The sequence below is a fragment of the Cydia amplana genome, chromosome 13 (assembly GCF_948474715.1).
Source record: "Cydia amplana chromosome 13, ilCydAmpl1.1, whole genome shotgun sequence".
In the NCBI taxonomy this organism is placed as follows: Eukaryota; Metazoa; Arthropoda; class Insecta; order Lepidoptera; family Tortricidae; genus Cydia; species Cydia amplana.
In genome coordinates, this window is record NC_086081.1 from 15,954,152 (window position 1) to 15,971,367 (window position 17,216).

A 17,216-nucleotide genomic window follows, 5' to 3' on the forward strand; every position below is an offset into this window, starting at 1 on the left:
CATACAAAACTACACATTAAATCCTCCCTCAATGGCGACAATACTTAGCCCCTTTTCGTTCTTCACAAAATTATTAGTCTATCTCGTGTGCGACTTATCAAAGCTACTTTTGCCAATACTATTCAACATGGGCATATTTAAATTTATCAACCAAATATACAAATAACTCACAAAAGAACTTCATAAAACTTCCTCTTTCTTTCGACAATGAAAATTTATCAATTTCATCGGCCGGATGCGAAGTATCGGTAACTTTTTTATAATCATTAGGAAGTTTTGATCGCGGAAATGTGTCGGTGTTGTTCAATCGGTTATGTTGAATTTCTTTAGTACTTTTGAATTATGGTTTCATCAACCTCGGTTTGAATTACAAAATTTGGTTCAGTCCCCATTTCATTGAATTGTGTTATTATTAAATATTATATTATTATACCTACTAGTGCCCACGCCAATTACTGGGATTAGTTGCCAAGCGGACCCCAGGCTCCCATGAGCCGTGGCAAAATGCCGGGACAACGCGAGGAAGATGATGATGATATTATTATACCTACTTAAATGTATTTTTATTGAAATTATTATTTTCCATGGAAATTAATGACGTGAAGTGGGGACAGGAGGTATAACATTTGTTAGACAAAATGAATTATTGTCCCATTATAATATGAAAGTTGCGGACGCCAGTGAACTTTTTACAAACTTTCGGCCCAATTCGAACACTGCTTATAAGATGACCGATACGATACCGATCTGTCAGTGTCAAAAGTGTCATTTTTTCAACCAAAATCGTCACTTGTGGCGCTGACGGACCGGTATCGTATCGCAGTGGTCTCTTAGGAGCATTGTTCGTATACGGCCGTATAAGGTTACCCAATTTTATTACAGAACTCTACAAAACATAAAATACTTACTCTTATTACAGCTTTATTACTGTGTGTGTAATTATTATGATCTTATTAACCTGAGCCCCAAAATATAACTAAATATGTATCTTGTGCAAATGGAGAACATTAATAAAAGCTACGTCCCGCTAATGGGATGAGGATTAATGTTTAAATAAGACCTTATTTAATTCCGTATTTTTATGTATTTGGGAGGTTTTGCCGTACTTTATTTGCGAACTTTCTGGCTATAAAAATGTTTTGATAATGGAAGGTATTTACTTCTTGTCAATGCTGTCTATTCATTGGGCATTTATGGAGGACACGTGTATTATGTAAATGGAATGGAATGGCCTTGTGGCTACCGAATACTGTACAGCGAATAATATCAGCAAGTTAGCATAAATAGTAGAACAATTTACCGTAGCAGATAATATTGAACGCACACTGCACAAATACATTTTTACCTATTTGTCAATTCAACTATATAGAAAACAGCAAACAGCAGTGAACTATGACATTTCAAATTTAGAGAACGTTTTAACGGTACAGACTGTTTGGGACCATAGATAAGTATACTTAAGTAAAGAAAGAGTGGTAAACATCAGTTTTCTTACCAAAACGCGAGCTTTTTCGTAGTCTAACGTCAAGTAAGTGGATCTATCAGTACCGCTACTTGATATCAGATGTCACTAGTTTCGCTACTGACGAAAAATGTACTACCAAAACAATTTACAACTAATATTATAAGCAGAAGGAGTTGAAAATAGAGTTCCGGTTATAATATTAGCTAAAAATTGTCGAGCATTAGAGTTTTTGTTTGCCGCTACATCTATAATATTGTTAACTAGCGGAACTGATAATGTCCGCTACTTGACGTTAGATGTCGACTACGGCGTTTTGGTGAGAAAACTGATGTATGGAGTTACCACTCTTTCTTTACTTATATTTCTCTATGGTACTACCGACCCTAAAGTACCTATCTATAATAACTGGGTGAATAATTTAAAACTTCCAATAACTTAATTAAACGCAATGTAATTACCAGTTTTCAACTGGCCTTTCCCATCGCCCCACCTGAGACCCATCGCTAACTAAGCTAACAGCTTTAAACCAAGCAAAAGAATAATTAAGAAAGCTATTACAGGGACACTCAAAGATGTAATTCATCCTCATTTAAGTAATGTCGGCACCGGCATTAATCACCTCTGCCCCATTAGTGAGCTTTACGGACATTTTGATTTTAATGTTAAATCTAAACGAATTTCCACTGGAGTTTTGAACAACAATATACATTGATTGCGATTTTTCGGCGCTTTTGGTTAATTTTCGCGGACGATTGGCGCGGGAACGACGCCATTATAGTGAATTCGGTGTCGTAGAAGCTAATTTAATAAAACGGGACGTTATCGCGTATCTACATTTATTTACTAAATGTCTGGCTAACCCCGCTGGGACAACCTACCTACATAATTTTCATAAACATCTCGAGGGATGACGAATATAATTTTTTCATCACACTTGCTCGTAAAGTGTTATTAAAGGTAGGCGAGGTCCGTAAATCCTAAATTTCGACCAAGAGCTGTAATGTATTTTTTCATCACACTCGCTGGGCGATGCGGTCCGTAAATCGGTAAATCCTAATTTTCGGACCTAGGACTGTAGTGTACGAAATAAGCAGAAGATTATTTTTCCTTTTTTTCCTCACAAGTGTGATGAAAAACATTGAGTGTGTGGCGGTACAAGAATTACGAACTCGTGTTAATTAAGCTCTCGCCTTCGGCTTCGGGCTTCAATTCACACTCGTTCGTAAATTCTTGTTTACCGCCCTTGATACCCAATGTAGTTGAGGAACTAAAAATATACATGCCGAATTCGATCAGTACCTACCTGAAGTATCTACTAAAAGGCGGTATCGTAATTTAGCGGTCTTCACATCATTACAATAACCGGAATGCGACAACACTATGACGTCTGTTGTCTGTCATCTAGAGATCGGTTTTTGCGCGTGATCGGCGTCGCGTATTACCTAAGTCCAAAACTCTGATTATTATTGTGATTCCCTAATAAATATTGTTTAAAATGGTGCTCTGGTGTTTTTACCCTTACAGCTTCAGAAGTGCGATAGTGGATTCCCGCCTACTACGATATAATTTGTCGAAATTGACATTACGAAATTTACCGCGCGTAGTCCTTCCTTGTTTCATTGTTCTGATCGTTAATCTGATTGTAATGAGTAAATGCACCAACACCACTCATCAGTTAGGGACTTAAACATACAAAGTCCAAGATTGGTGTCAAAATCATACCTACAAGAATAACCTACAAAACTAACCTATGCCGGCTATTGGCTGCTGGCGTACCTATCGTGCCTTTGCCTTGTTTTGTGTTTGATTTCAGATACCTATTTCAGTTTATGTACATCAGTGATCATGACTGTCAAAAATAATACATATTGACAGTGTAATAAAGCTGCTGGCATGTATGTATTACAATATTCACAGCAGAAGATCACAAGACATAAGCTGACAGATACCATTAGGTACAATTGAATTTTGATAATTGGTATGAATGAAATAAATCCTTGGGATTACAGAGTAACTCAGGTAAAAGTTAACTCAGGTAAGAAGTCTGTCGATCCAACACCTAACAGTGCTCCGGGGCCATAGTGGTAAATATTCACTGCCTCACTTATATGTTGTGTTATTTTTGTAATCTATGTGCTTTCAGATACATAACATAATGTGATTAAGTATGTCTACATGACATATTAACAAAATGCTATGAACATTTTCTAAAGTTTGTGTCGTGGTGAGATTTGCATTCAAGTAAAAAGCATATAAAACAAGTTTGGTAATGTAAATTTAGCCTTGATTGATGCTATATGTATGGTGGTATTATGCTTTCATGATTAACAATGAGTGCTATTTAATACTTTATCCTTTCAGTCAAATTAAAATAGATTACAAGTTTTCAAAAACACTGGAATATTGGTTACAACAACAATAAGGAGAAATTACTTGTTGTTTCATATGTGTGTGTGTGTGTGTGATATTACACATGTTTATTGCAACTGAAATAACGCTTTGTTGGTATGTTTTTGGTTTATGTAATTTCCAGAAATTTGACAGCAATGATTCTTGAATTGAACGACCATACCGTCGTTGAAGACACTAGAGTGGCTTTCGGGTCAGGCCTCTGTAATGAACCCGGATGGACATGGCTAATATTTCAAAATTAGTTGGTTATGGATGCCAGGTATAATATGTCCTAGTGTTCAACTAATTCATTATATGGAGAAAATATGTTGATAAGTGACTAATCTCCGATGTCATGGAAAATGAGGTATTTATTTAGAAATCAAATGTTTGTTCATGTTGTACATGTATACTAACGGTCAGTACGTGTTACATTGACTGTGTGTGGTTAGTAAAATGCGCTTTGTGAATAAGCGAAAGGTGACATTTATTTCAAGCTGGTTAGTAGTGTCTGCGACAAATGTAGTCACTCCATGTATCCGGAGCCTCCTCGGACTGAATATTTTAAAAGACAGTTCATTTCACATATAACCTCCTGCATCTTTGCAATTAACATTAAGCTGCAGACATACTGATAAACAAGGCAGTAAATTATTTGAGATGTTGAGAAAATTTCTGTCTGTACATATTATTGATTGGTTCTATGTATGAAAAATCTTATGAATGTTTATACAAATTAATTGCATACAGCTTATAGTATGTTGTGGTTGTTGTTTTGTTCATTGGGATGTTGGTTAAAGTTTGCATTGCAAATATTTTTCACAAAATGTCATGTTATAAAATGAACCAAAGACATATATTTAAACAGACTTACCAAACTAATGAAAGTTTTATTGGCATGACATTGTCAAGTGTTTGAGTTATTGACAATGATAATCATTTGTGTTCTAACAGTATGTTTCAGATGCATTTCATTATAACAAAACTTTATTACTGATGAAGTTTGATGAACTTCCAAGGTTAAAATCTTGTCAAAGAGATGGACATATTGAACAAGATATTTACTGAGCTGAGTATGATACTGGTAAAGCAGGTTGTTGCTAATGGTAAGCGAGGTAAATACTTTCAGGAGTCAATATGGATATTGACGGTCTACATGATACATGTCTTTTACATACAAGTGCGACTGGACTCTAAACGTTCCAGTCCGATAAGTGTTTTATGGGTGAATATTAAACGAAGGTAAATAGCTTGGTTAAAGCTTTCCAAATAACTATTTTAACCCATTCACTGCTAATGAACATTGACCGAAGAATATCGTGTCATGAGCTACTGTTTGAAGTTATTGACGGTTTTCGTCTGAACTTGTAGTGTGTTATGGTACCGTTTGCATTAATAAACAGTACACTTTTATTACTTCTGGGTTTCATAAAAATCATAAATCAGAAGTTATAAATAATAATATGTTTCACAAATTTTGTGGGTTCACTAAGTATGTATTTCATTGTTTTGTAAAATGCTTAAATTGTGGTTTATTATGTTATGAACTCATTTATCTTACAATGTGTGCTTGCATGGCATTTAACAAAATTATTTAGTTTTGTGCAGGTATAAGTTAACCTGGATGATGATATGTTGAGTTATCTACACATAAAATGCACATGCACAGCTGGAGAAAATCAACCATGTGTGTCTTGGGATTGGAAGCTTTATGGTTTAAGCATATGTGCCATGATTTGACTGATTGGTCATTATCAATATACACTTCATGATGGTTGAAAAATACAATTTGTGAAACCTCGATAAGGCGAACCTGGGTAAGAGAGGAACCTCGATAACATGAACTTCTGTTCAGGCTCTACTGTAGTTCAATGTGGTATAGTAAGAGTGTTGCCTTTATTTAGGGGCACGGAAGAGGCAAGCCAAGTTGCACATGATCATTTACAATTGGTTGCATAGTAGCAACTGCTTATTATTTTATATTTCCCATGTTAAGGGCAAATGCTGTTATTTCAGGTACCGTTTTCAGATTAAGAACTGACTACGAGTATATTCTCAGATTAGGAACTGAGATATAATTTTATGAGACACTCGGATTGAGAACTGAGTGATTATTTTATTTATATTACTTACTCTCGAGTTCGGAATCGAGTTGTGATTTTGTTTTATCCCAGATTTAGAACTGGGGTACTGTTGTCATACTTATGTGTTATGTTAACAGGTTTGGCGACTAAAATAAACACATTGTGCTTGATAAATTTTATTAGACACTCGGATTGAGAACTGAGTGATTATTTTATTTATATTACTTACTCTCGAGTTTGGAATCGAGTTGTGATTTTGTTTATCCCAGATTTAGAACTGGGTTACTGTTGTCATACTTATGTGTTTTGTTAACAGGTTTGGCGACTAAAATAAACACGTTGTGCTTGATTAATTTTATTAGACACTCGGATTGAGAACTGAGTGATTATTTTATTTATATTACTTACTCTCGAGTTTGGAATCGAGTTGTGATTTTGTTTTATCCCAGATTTAGAACTGGGGTACTGTTGTCATACTTATGTGTTTTGTTAACAGGTTTGGCGACTAAAATAAACACGTTGTGCTTGATTAATTTTATTAGACACTCGGATTGAGAACTGAGTGATTATTTTATTTATATTACTTACTCTCGAGTTTGGAATCGAGTTGTGATTTTGTTTTATCCCAGATTTAGAACTGGGGTACTGTTGTCATACTTATGTGTTTTGTTAACAGGTTTGGCGACTAAAATAAACACATTGTGCTTGATTAATTTTATTAGACACTCGGATTGAGAACTGAGTGATTATTTTATTTATATTACTTACTCTCGAGTTTGGAATCGAGTTGTGATTTTGTTTTATCCCAGATTTAGAACTGGGTTACTGTTGTCATACTTATGTGTTTTGTTAACGGGTTTGCCGACTAAAATAAACACATTGTGCTTGATTAATTTTATTAGACACTCGGATTGAGAACTGAGTGATTATTTTATTTATATTACTTACTCTCTTCAATGTCTGCTATAGAGCTTTAATTATTATGTGCTCTTTAAGAAGGGCTGTTACTTTAGTCTTGGCAAGGGATGCTATCCTTAATAGGCTACTTCCTGGCGCCGGTAATCGCAACAGAGGCTTTAAGGAGCGGCCTGTTGCTTGTCACTATCCTTGAGAGGGTGGTTGTTGCTGATATTTGCAGTGTAGGCTTTAAGAAGCGGACCATTGCATGTGATATAAGACTATCCTTCAGAGGATGGTTGTTACAGGTATTTGCAGTGTAGGCCTTAAGAGGCGGACCATTGCATGTGATATAAGACTATCCTTCAGAGGATGGTTGTTACTGGTATTTGCTGCAATGCAGGCCTTAAAAGGCGGACCGTTGCATGTGAGCTTAGATTATCCTTAATAGGCTAATTTTGTTACTGGTATATCTGCAGTGCAGGCCTTAAGCGGCGGACCATTGCATGTGATATAAGACTATCCTTAAGAGGATGGTTGTTTACTGGTATTTGCAGTGTAGGCTTTAAGAGGCGGACCATTGCATGTCATATAAGACTATCTTTAAGAGGATGGTTGTTACTGGTGTTTGCAGTGTAGGCCTTAAGAGGCGGACCATTGCATGTGATATAAGACTATCCTTAAGAGGATGGTTGTTACTGGTATTTGCTGCAATGCAGGCCTTAAAAGGCGGACCGTTGCATGTGAGCTTAGATTATCCTTAATAGGCTAATTTTGTTACTGGTATATCTGCAGTGCAGGCCTTAAGAGGCGGACCATTGCATGTGATATAAGACTATCCTTAAGAGGATGGTTGTTTACTGGTATTTGCAGTGTAGGCTTTAAGAGGCGGACCATTGCATGTCATATAAGACTATCTTTAAGAGGATGGTTGTTACTGGTGTTTGCAGTGTAGGCCTTAAGAGGTGGACCATTGCATGTGATATAAGACTATCCTTAAGAGGATGGTTGTTACTGGTATTTGCTGCAATGCAGGCCTTAAAAGGCGGACCATTGCATGTGATACAAGACTATCTTTAACAGGCTAGTTTGTTCCTGGTATCTGCAGTGCAGGCTTTAAGAGGCGGACCATTGCATGCGATATGATATTATCCTTAAGAGGACCATTATTTCTACTACCGATAAATGTTTTATCTATATCGTATCGTACTATTTGTTGTTGACCTTGAGAGGTTGGCTTGAGACCTTGTTTACAAAAGGATATTTTAATGACCTTAAGACTGATGATCTCAAGGTTACCTTGAAAGGGTTGCTTGCACTTATACCTTCTAGGGATCGCTAGCGAAGTACCGGATCCAGTAGAGTTGGAGGGAGTGCCTGTTCGAAATACCCAGTTGGAGCGAGTGCGTGCACCGGGCTCCGTGACAACCTTATCGTGAAGGGCTGACTTCTACGGTCGTTGCGCCTACAAGGGCAGTGGTGTCCTAGCCTAGGCAGCTCCGCACATGCATGAGACGTGTCCCATGTTAGCCTCTCACGAGTTGTACGCATTTGTGTGCGTGCATGCGAGGGAGTGCATCCTACAACGGAGAAGCCAATTAATAATGAACTGGTGGAGGCTACCTCCACCTGGTGAAGACCCAGCTTGCTGCGACTGCGTTGGCTGTGGCAGCCTTCAGTGGCTGCGCTGATGACAGTGACCTTCGGGGCGCCGGTCGGGTCAGGCGATGGCCGAGCTAAAAGGCGGTATCGTAATTTAGCGGTCTTCACATCATTACAATAACCGGAATGCGACAACACTATGACGTCTGTTGTCTGTCATCTAGAGATCGGTTTTTGCGCGTGATCGGCGTCGCGTATTACCTAAGTCCAAAACTCTGATTATTATTGTGATTCCCTAATAAATATTGTTTAAAATGGTGCTCTGGTGTTTTTACCCTTACACTACTTAAATGAAACACATTGCATATTTTTCATCAGTGACACGTGTCAAATAACTTCGGTGTATTAGTAATTGAAATAAAACAGCCACGTGCGTTGGCTCTAATTTGTAAAGGCTTATAACAAGACAAAAGTACTATGAAACAAAAGACATAGAAGCACGTTCCAATCTAATTGAGTCACCTGCTATAATATGTTACATAACTAGGGAATGCAATCTCGCACCAGGATTGGCGATTCAAGATCTCGCACGAAAAATCTGAATCGAGATAGGGTGTTTCGAGATCTCGACCAGACTTTCGAGATCGAGATTAATCTCGACGAGATCGAGATTATACAAAGTAATTAAAAATATCCTAATCTGGTCAAGAAACTCGAATTTTGTAAACACTACCTACTTATTTAGTGTACACCATGCTATGTATTGAAAATAAAAACAACAAATTGAATCAACATTTAACAAAAGAAATACTTTTATTTAAACAAGATAATTCTTATTTTGCTCTAAACATGTTAGTAAGAAAAAGTAATAATTATTATTTTTAATTATACATAATTGTAACGTGTTTGACTTAGAAAATCGGCATTTTAATTCACTATGCATTTTGAAAATGATTTCGTAAAAAACATAGGGTGCTCAAGGTATTGTCGGCCAAGCGTTTGTTGCAAAAAGGCCAACAGCAGAAAACGCTCGCTCATTATTCCGCATATATTCCGCACATAGTGCGCTACAGTACTATTATCGTCGGCTAAAGCTGGCTACACACAATAGTACTGCCTGAACAACATGAATCTAAGGTAAAAAGATTACTCAAAACAAAGTAATTCACAGAGATCAATCTTTCAATCTCGTTGGAGATCTCGAAAATTTTAATCGAGATCTCGACCAAGATTACATAAATCGAGATTCCCTACCAACGAGATTGAATCTCGCAAATTCGTGCGAGATCTCGCGAGATCTAGAAATTGCGAGATCGAGATTGCATTCCCTATACACAACGAAGGCCGCAAAAATATCTGACACGATCTTAGGTATTAGTAGAGTCATAAGAGCGTGTCACATATTTTTGCGGCCTTCGAAGAATAACATATTGTTGCAGGTGACTGTACCTACGATGTACCTACTGGATTCGCTTCTGCGGCTTCTGCTATTTATCTAAGTTATTCTTTCAAATATTTTAGTACCTACTTAAAGTTGTTTTTAATATTTCCGTGAAAAAATTGGAAAATTCGCCACTTCGGGCAAGATTTCCATTTTTCTTTTAACTTAAAAATAATCTAGTATCGCTCGCAGACGTATCTGCTTGATAAAAGAATATATAAAATCCTTATTTACATCATAATTTGTCAGTTTATTTCCTTATCATATTATTCTGTAAAGGATTTTGATTACTGAAGTCTTTAGAGCGGCCTTGACTTGTATTTACTATAGGTATATTTACCTAGAATTGGTTTTCTTCGTAAAACGCCGCCATTCATATACCCTGTCAAAAGAACTCAAGCATCCTTTGATCCGAACACAATTTCTCACACAAAACAGCCGTATCGTATGATTTACTCGTATAACTCCGAATTCAAATTTCGAACGAAACAATGTTCCAGCGTAACGAGAAGAGAGAAAAACTCCAGTAATCCCCTAGGACTGGGTTCGTTACGTTTAATGAAGGCAGATTTACATAATCGTTTTTAAGCCCAGATAAGCTTAGTGGTTCAGGGCTTATGACAACTGAGCTCTGATGGGGAGACGTCTAGGCTAGCACAGATACTTGTTTAGACGTTGCAACCACTACAAAGGTGTGCCTGGCGTCCGTTGGCTCGTTGGGTGGACGATATTCGGAAGATTGCGGGTCACTTCTGGGTGAGATTGACTCAGGACCGGGATAAGTGGCGTACTCGAAGAGAGGCCTATGCTCAGCAGTGGGCGATAAAAGGCTGATATGATGATGATGATGAACCACTACAACCCACAACCACATGCAGGTGGTCATGATCAATTACAAACTTACACTGGTATGACGCGTGCAATTTGGTTTGACTTTTAAAAGTGTGAGAACAAGTGAAATTTAATCTAAAGCCATATTTATCAAGAATTTGCATGCGATTTGCGTTTCATTGCGGTATTTGGTCGATCGACTGAATTCTTTGTACTCAGCGGGCGCAGCATGGTTCCATTTTTATCGCTTGCACTATGCCCGTCACTTTCGCACTTACATACTTGGTAGAATGTGACAGGCATCGTGACAAGCGATAAAAATGCGACCATGCTACGCCCCTGGAGTTATCAAATATTGCAAGCAAGTCCTTAACGTATTAAGGAGATATTTACTGTGCAAGACACGGCTACAAGATTAAAATCAAGTTGTATTAAAACTTTAGTTTAGAGCAATCAGTTTGTAAGGCTTCTAAAATCTTACGCACTTTCGACATCAGAAACTTAAAAGCTGCGCTCTTGTCGGTGAAGCAATCTCCAGACGAGCATGACTTGCGTTCTCGCGCGCAAGTCCATACTTGAGTCGCGCTAGATGTATGGAGTCGCGCGCGAGAACGCAACTCATGCTAGACCGCCAGGTGTTTCTTTCCTTGGCGTTTTCCTTGACAGCCTGGTCGCGTAGCCAACATGCCAATCGCTTACGCTCCGTAGCGATCGAAACGCAACTACAAACAACTGTCGCACTAATATGGAAGTGTGATAAATGTGAGTTAATAAATTTTAATATTTTAACTAATTTTTGAAGTGAAAACTTCTTTAGCGGCGCTGTGCACTTTTTGAGGTGGGGAAAAAATGTTAAACTCGAGACAGATCACGGGACCGTCTTACACCGTGACCTTAAGACGGACACGTGACCTGATCGAAAAACTGTTACATGTAATGTCATTGAGTTTTTCTTTATTGATTTAAATGCCATCTAGTGAGTTTCGATCTAACTGGTATTAATATAACTCGAGTACTAACAGTGATGTGCTTAGGGGTTTCAAGTAATTAACGCTAACGCTAGATGGCGTTAAGGCGTTGGCGATGAGGTTAACCTCAATTATACATAGTGCATTTTGCACTAGTCATTGAGTTTTCACTTCGGCCGGCACTCCCTGAGTGCAACCCGTTGTTTTTTTTTAAGTAGGTAATAGTGAGAGAACCTGAACTCACGGCGCCTTAAGGTGAATGTTGAGCTGTAAGTAATAGAGGCCACGTGCCGGCCCAACGTGTCTTATGAGACGTGACGCCCTTCAGGCACGCCGCACGTAGCGAACTGCACGTAGCACGTAGGTAACGCGAAATGTCAAATTATATTGAATTTTATATCCCGAACATTCTCGTAATGTGGCTGTCTTTATCTGGTATCATTCTGCGTATTATGGGACATGAGTATTGAGTTCGTATATAGGTAAATATAGTCTGGTAAAATGGTGAGCCATTTTTGTAGATATATAAAGGCACTGTTCGACTAGTTTTGTACAATAAAATGGTTTACAACCCTTTACTTGCCACCGTATATGACAAGATACCTAGTTTTACTTTTGTATTTTTTGTATAGGTAACATATTTTTAGCTCTATTAGGCGCAATAGAGGCTTTTTTTAATTTGCAAAGAAAAGGGTTAAAGAACAATCATAAAACTGGTTATATATTTAGCAAGATGTCAGAAACAGTAAGAATATCTCTAGCGCTACGATTAACTGTTTTATTCTGTCTGGCGCTGTATATAAGGCCGTATTCGAACAATGCTTCTAAGAGTTCACTGCGGTACGATAACGATCTGTAAGTTTCAAAAGTGACATTTCTTCAACCAACAACGTCGTTTTGACACTGACAGATCGGTATCGTACCGCGGTGATCTGTTATAAGCATTGTTCGAATTGGGCTGTTAGTCTACTTAAAGCGGAGGTCTGGGAAATCCGTCGCCAATTGAAAACTCTTTGTGGATCGGACGCGTGAACCTTACGCTACTGGAAGAACTTGTAATTTCCAAAGCCATTATAGATATTATATACTACCTACAAATGTCGGCGGCCGATCGTAAAATCCACCAGATCATGAAACTCCTAGGCATATCATGAAACGCCGTCATTTAATGATATGACTAGGAATTGCATGATCTAGCGGATTTTACGATCAGCCGCCGACATACACAACGGATACGGCCAATGAGAGGTGATTTATCCTTGTAAGTTATGAATCTCTACTGCACCGAAATATTATAAATTATGTCTTTCTTTGACCCAATGTTTGACTGGTAGTAAATGCTTTTGGCATTAAGTCCGCCATTTGTCTTTGTTTTCGCAATAAAGTTTAAATAAACAAATTAAGCAACAATAAAAGCCAATCCGGCGACACACTTTTTGAAGTGAAAACTTCTTTAGCGGCGCTGTGCACTTTTTGTGATGGGGAAAAAATGTTAAACTCGTAACAGGTGTCACGTGACCGTAAGACGTAAGACGGTCACATGACCTGATCGAAAAACTGTTACTTCACTGTCATTGAGTTTTTCTTTATTGATTTAAATGCCATCTAGTGAGTTTCGATCTAACTGGTATTAATATAACTCGAGTACTAACAGTGATGTGCTTAGGGGTTTCAAGTAATGCGACGAAATAACCCTATATGGCGTTAACCTCAATAATACATAGTGCTGCAGACATTTTGCAATAGTGGTTGAGTTTTCACTTCTGCCGGCACTCCCTGAGTGCAACCCGTTGTTTTTAGGGTTCCGTAGCCATTTGGCAAAAAACGGAACCCTTATAGATTCGTCATGTCTGTCTGTCTGTCTGTCCGTCTGTCCGTCTGTCCGTCTGTCTGTCCGTCCGTATGTCACAGCCACTTTTCTCCGAAACTATAAGAAATATACTGTTGAAACTTGGTAAGTAGATGTATTCTGTGAACCGCATTAAGATTTTCACACAAAAATAAAAAAAAACAATAAATTTTTGGGGTTCCCCATACTTCGAACTGAAACTCAAAAATTTTTTTTTCATCAAACCCATACGTGTGGGGTATCTATGGATAGGTCATCAAAAATGATATTGAGGTTTCTAATATCATTTTTTTCTTAACTGAATAGTTTGCGCGAGAGACAATTCCAAAGTGGTAAAATGTGTGTCCCCCCCCCCTGTAACTTCTAAAATAAGAGAATGATAAAACTAAAAAAAATATATGATGTACATTACCATGTAAACTTCCACCGAAAATTGGTTTGAACGAGATCCAGTAAGTAGTTTTTTTTTTATACCTCATAAATCGCTTAAATACGGAACCCTTCATGGGCGAGTCCGCCTCGCACTTGGCCGCTTTTTACATTTGTCTCTTCCATAGCGTTATGTCTTCGAAGATTAGTGCAAGTCTTCGAGGCTTTGCCCTCATACCTACTTAATAACTATTCGCTTTCTTTTCAGTTTAAATCTACGAAAGGGAGTGGAAAAAGGAATCTCACAGCCATATTCGAACTTTAAGATACGTCAAATAATAGATATGGGTAGGATATGTCAGTGTCAAAAGTGACGTTTCTTTGAAAAAATCGATCCATATCGTTTCTATATCTAATATTTGACGTATCTTAAAGTTCGAATATGGCTGTCAGACATCGCGTTCAACTAATCTAGCTGGAGTTTTTAAGAAATTTGTATTTTGTAATAACGTGAAGTTGGGATAAACTTTGGCCTTCCTTCTCTTATTAGGGTTCCCTGTTACATGAGTTCTCGTAGGCGTTACTGAGAAACTACCGCGAAAACCCAAAATTCGTAAATTGCGGGGTCTTTCTCTTTTAGTTCAATGAAGGCGTAATTAGAGACAGAAACAGATGCCCGCAATTTGCGACTTTCGGTTTTCGCGGTAGCCCCTCCGACGCGTTTCGCTGCCGTCACATGGGCGTAAAATTAAAAATGTATTCACTGTTCATTACTTTCATGTTATACTCGTACAGTCATTTTTGTAGTAACGAAATGGCCAACCCACATATAAGGTGTAGTTTGCGAAGTTAGGGCTTGGAGAGTTAAGGCTTGTATAGTTAGAGCCACTTGCACCATATCGCTAACCCGTTAACCCAGTGTCAAATTGTACTGGTAACCATGGTAACTCCAGGATTACCCGGTTAAGCTCGGGTTAGTGGAATGGTGCAAATGGCGCTTAAGGTAATAAACATCACTTCAGTCACAGAATAATAGTATTATCATACAGAACGTCCACGCACTGCCCCGCCCCGACTTAAATATTTAAGTCTGTGAGGTACAGCGACTTACCCACACGACTTACACAAATTGGAAATGATTTCCGGAATTTTAAGTCGGCTCCAGGAAACGAATAAATTACGCGGCGTATGTAAATAAAGTGATAAATTAATTATTTATTGGATCTTTTTTCTCGTATTTATCTTGAAACAATGCTATTTTTATTATTACATTAATAATCTGAACTGTACATGCAAGTATAAACAACATAACAGTATGTCATATCTTCCTCGCATCATCCTGGCATTTGCCACGGCTCATGGGAGTCTGGGGTCCGCTTGACAACTAATCCCAAGAATTGTCGTTTTCAAAAAAAATCAAAATCAAAATACATTTATTTCTAATAACTATGATACATGATAAATTTAAATAAAATTACAAAAACAATAATAATCACACATCACAATAATACAAATAAATGTTAAAATACAATTTAAATTAAAATAAATAAAATAAAATCACACATTTAAAATTAATAAATTAAGCACATAAAACTTAAAACTAATTAAAATTTTAAAAACATAAAACAAAGATCACAGTAGGTAATACCTTAATAGTTATTTACAGTACATATGGGGCTACTTTTCCGCACTAGTGCGTAAAATAGCACTTTTCGCTTCAAATAGTTATTTTTTATACAAGTGCGAAAAAGAGGAAATTAGAAACGAGTGGCGATAAATTAAAACACGACCGAAGGGAGTGTTTTAAATCGACACGAGTTGCGAATTACCTATTCGCACGTGTATCGAACAACGTTTTACAGTACATATGGCACTTTAAAGTTTCGACATACGCACGAACCATGATATCGATGCTGGAAAGGAGAAATGGAATAAGCGACACTTAGCTAACTTTACAATGGAGCATAAAAACTGCAATATTTTCTGAAAAAAAAAATCATTAAAATTCGTAATGAAGTCGAATATCTTAAATGAGTAACTTTATATGGTTATGATGTTGTGTTCTATATTATCTTTTTATTATTTTACCTTTGAATGGGTTATTTTAGAATTTAGTGTCGCTTAAGCAAAATGGCCGTAGAAATAAATGTAGGTAAAATTATCTTACCGACATGTTTCAAAGAGTCCAAGTTAAATTTGGCAAGATAATTAATCGAGTAAAAATTATCTTATTGTAAAAGATGCTTATTTTACAGTCAAGTAAAATAATATACATGTATAAATCGACATCAAACAAATCAATAGAAATTATCTAATCACTTTTCAAGGAACAATTTTAAACGATAAGCTGCTTATGCGACATATTAAAACTAGGTTATACCTACCCTATGAATTTTTATATTTATCAACCACACGGAAACGATTGTCTTACTTCTGTAAAAAAAACCGGCCAAGTGCGAGTCGGACTCGCGTTTCAAGGATTCCATACATTAAGTCCGACTCACGCTTGACTGCACATTTCTAATAGGTTTTCCTGTAATCTATAGGTAAAGAGCTATTTTGTGTATTTTTTTCAAAATTTTAGACCCAGTAGTTTCGGAGATAAGGGGGGGGGGGATATCTTGAATAACTGCTAAACTATTTATCCAAATTTCAAGTAAAACGGAATACACGACAAAAGTTTTATATCTGAAGTGAGGCAAATGTGGATAAACGCCAATAGTTTAGATTTAACAGTTAAGTAAATTTATCTGTCTATGTAAATTTATACACAAATATATAGGTGAAATGTCTCAAACGACATTAAAACCTATTATTCGGCCAGGTAATATAAGTTAACCAACAGTGAAAGGTTAATTGTCATAACGCAAAATTATCCATGTTAAGATTAAACTGTATTGACAAATAAGTAAAAAAGTCTAAGCTTCATGATGGGGAATAACTTCTCATGTAATCTCCACTTTTCAAAAAGTTGCTAAAAACCAAGTCGTTTAGTAATTTAAATTTGTCAGTGATTCTATAAATCATCGACTGGATAAGCAACACTAAAGTCGTCAGAAGGGTATGAAACCCAGTTCATTCAATGCAGAAAAATCTGGCGATTCCAACGGTGTATATAACTCAATATCTCTAAAAATGTCGCTTATCCCATTTCTCCTTTCCAGCGTCGATATGATACACACTCCTTGAGACTGTCTACGCACTGTTTCTGTATTTGACAGCTACACATCCTTTCAGCAATGACTTTTAGAATGCTGTTGTGACTATCCCTCAATCGCCTCTATATCAACGCGTACTTTTTGCGCATTATTTATGGCGT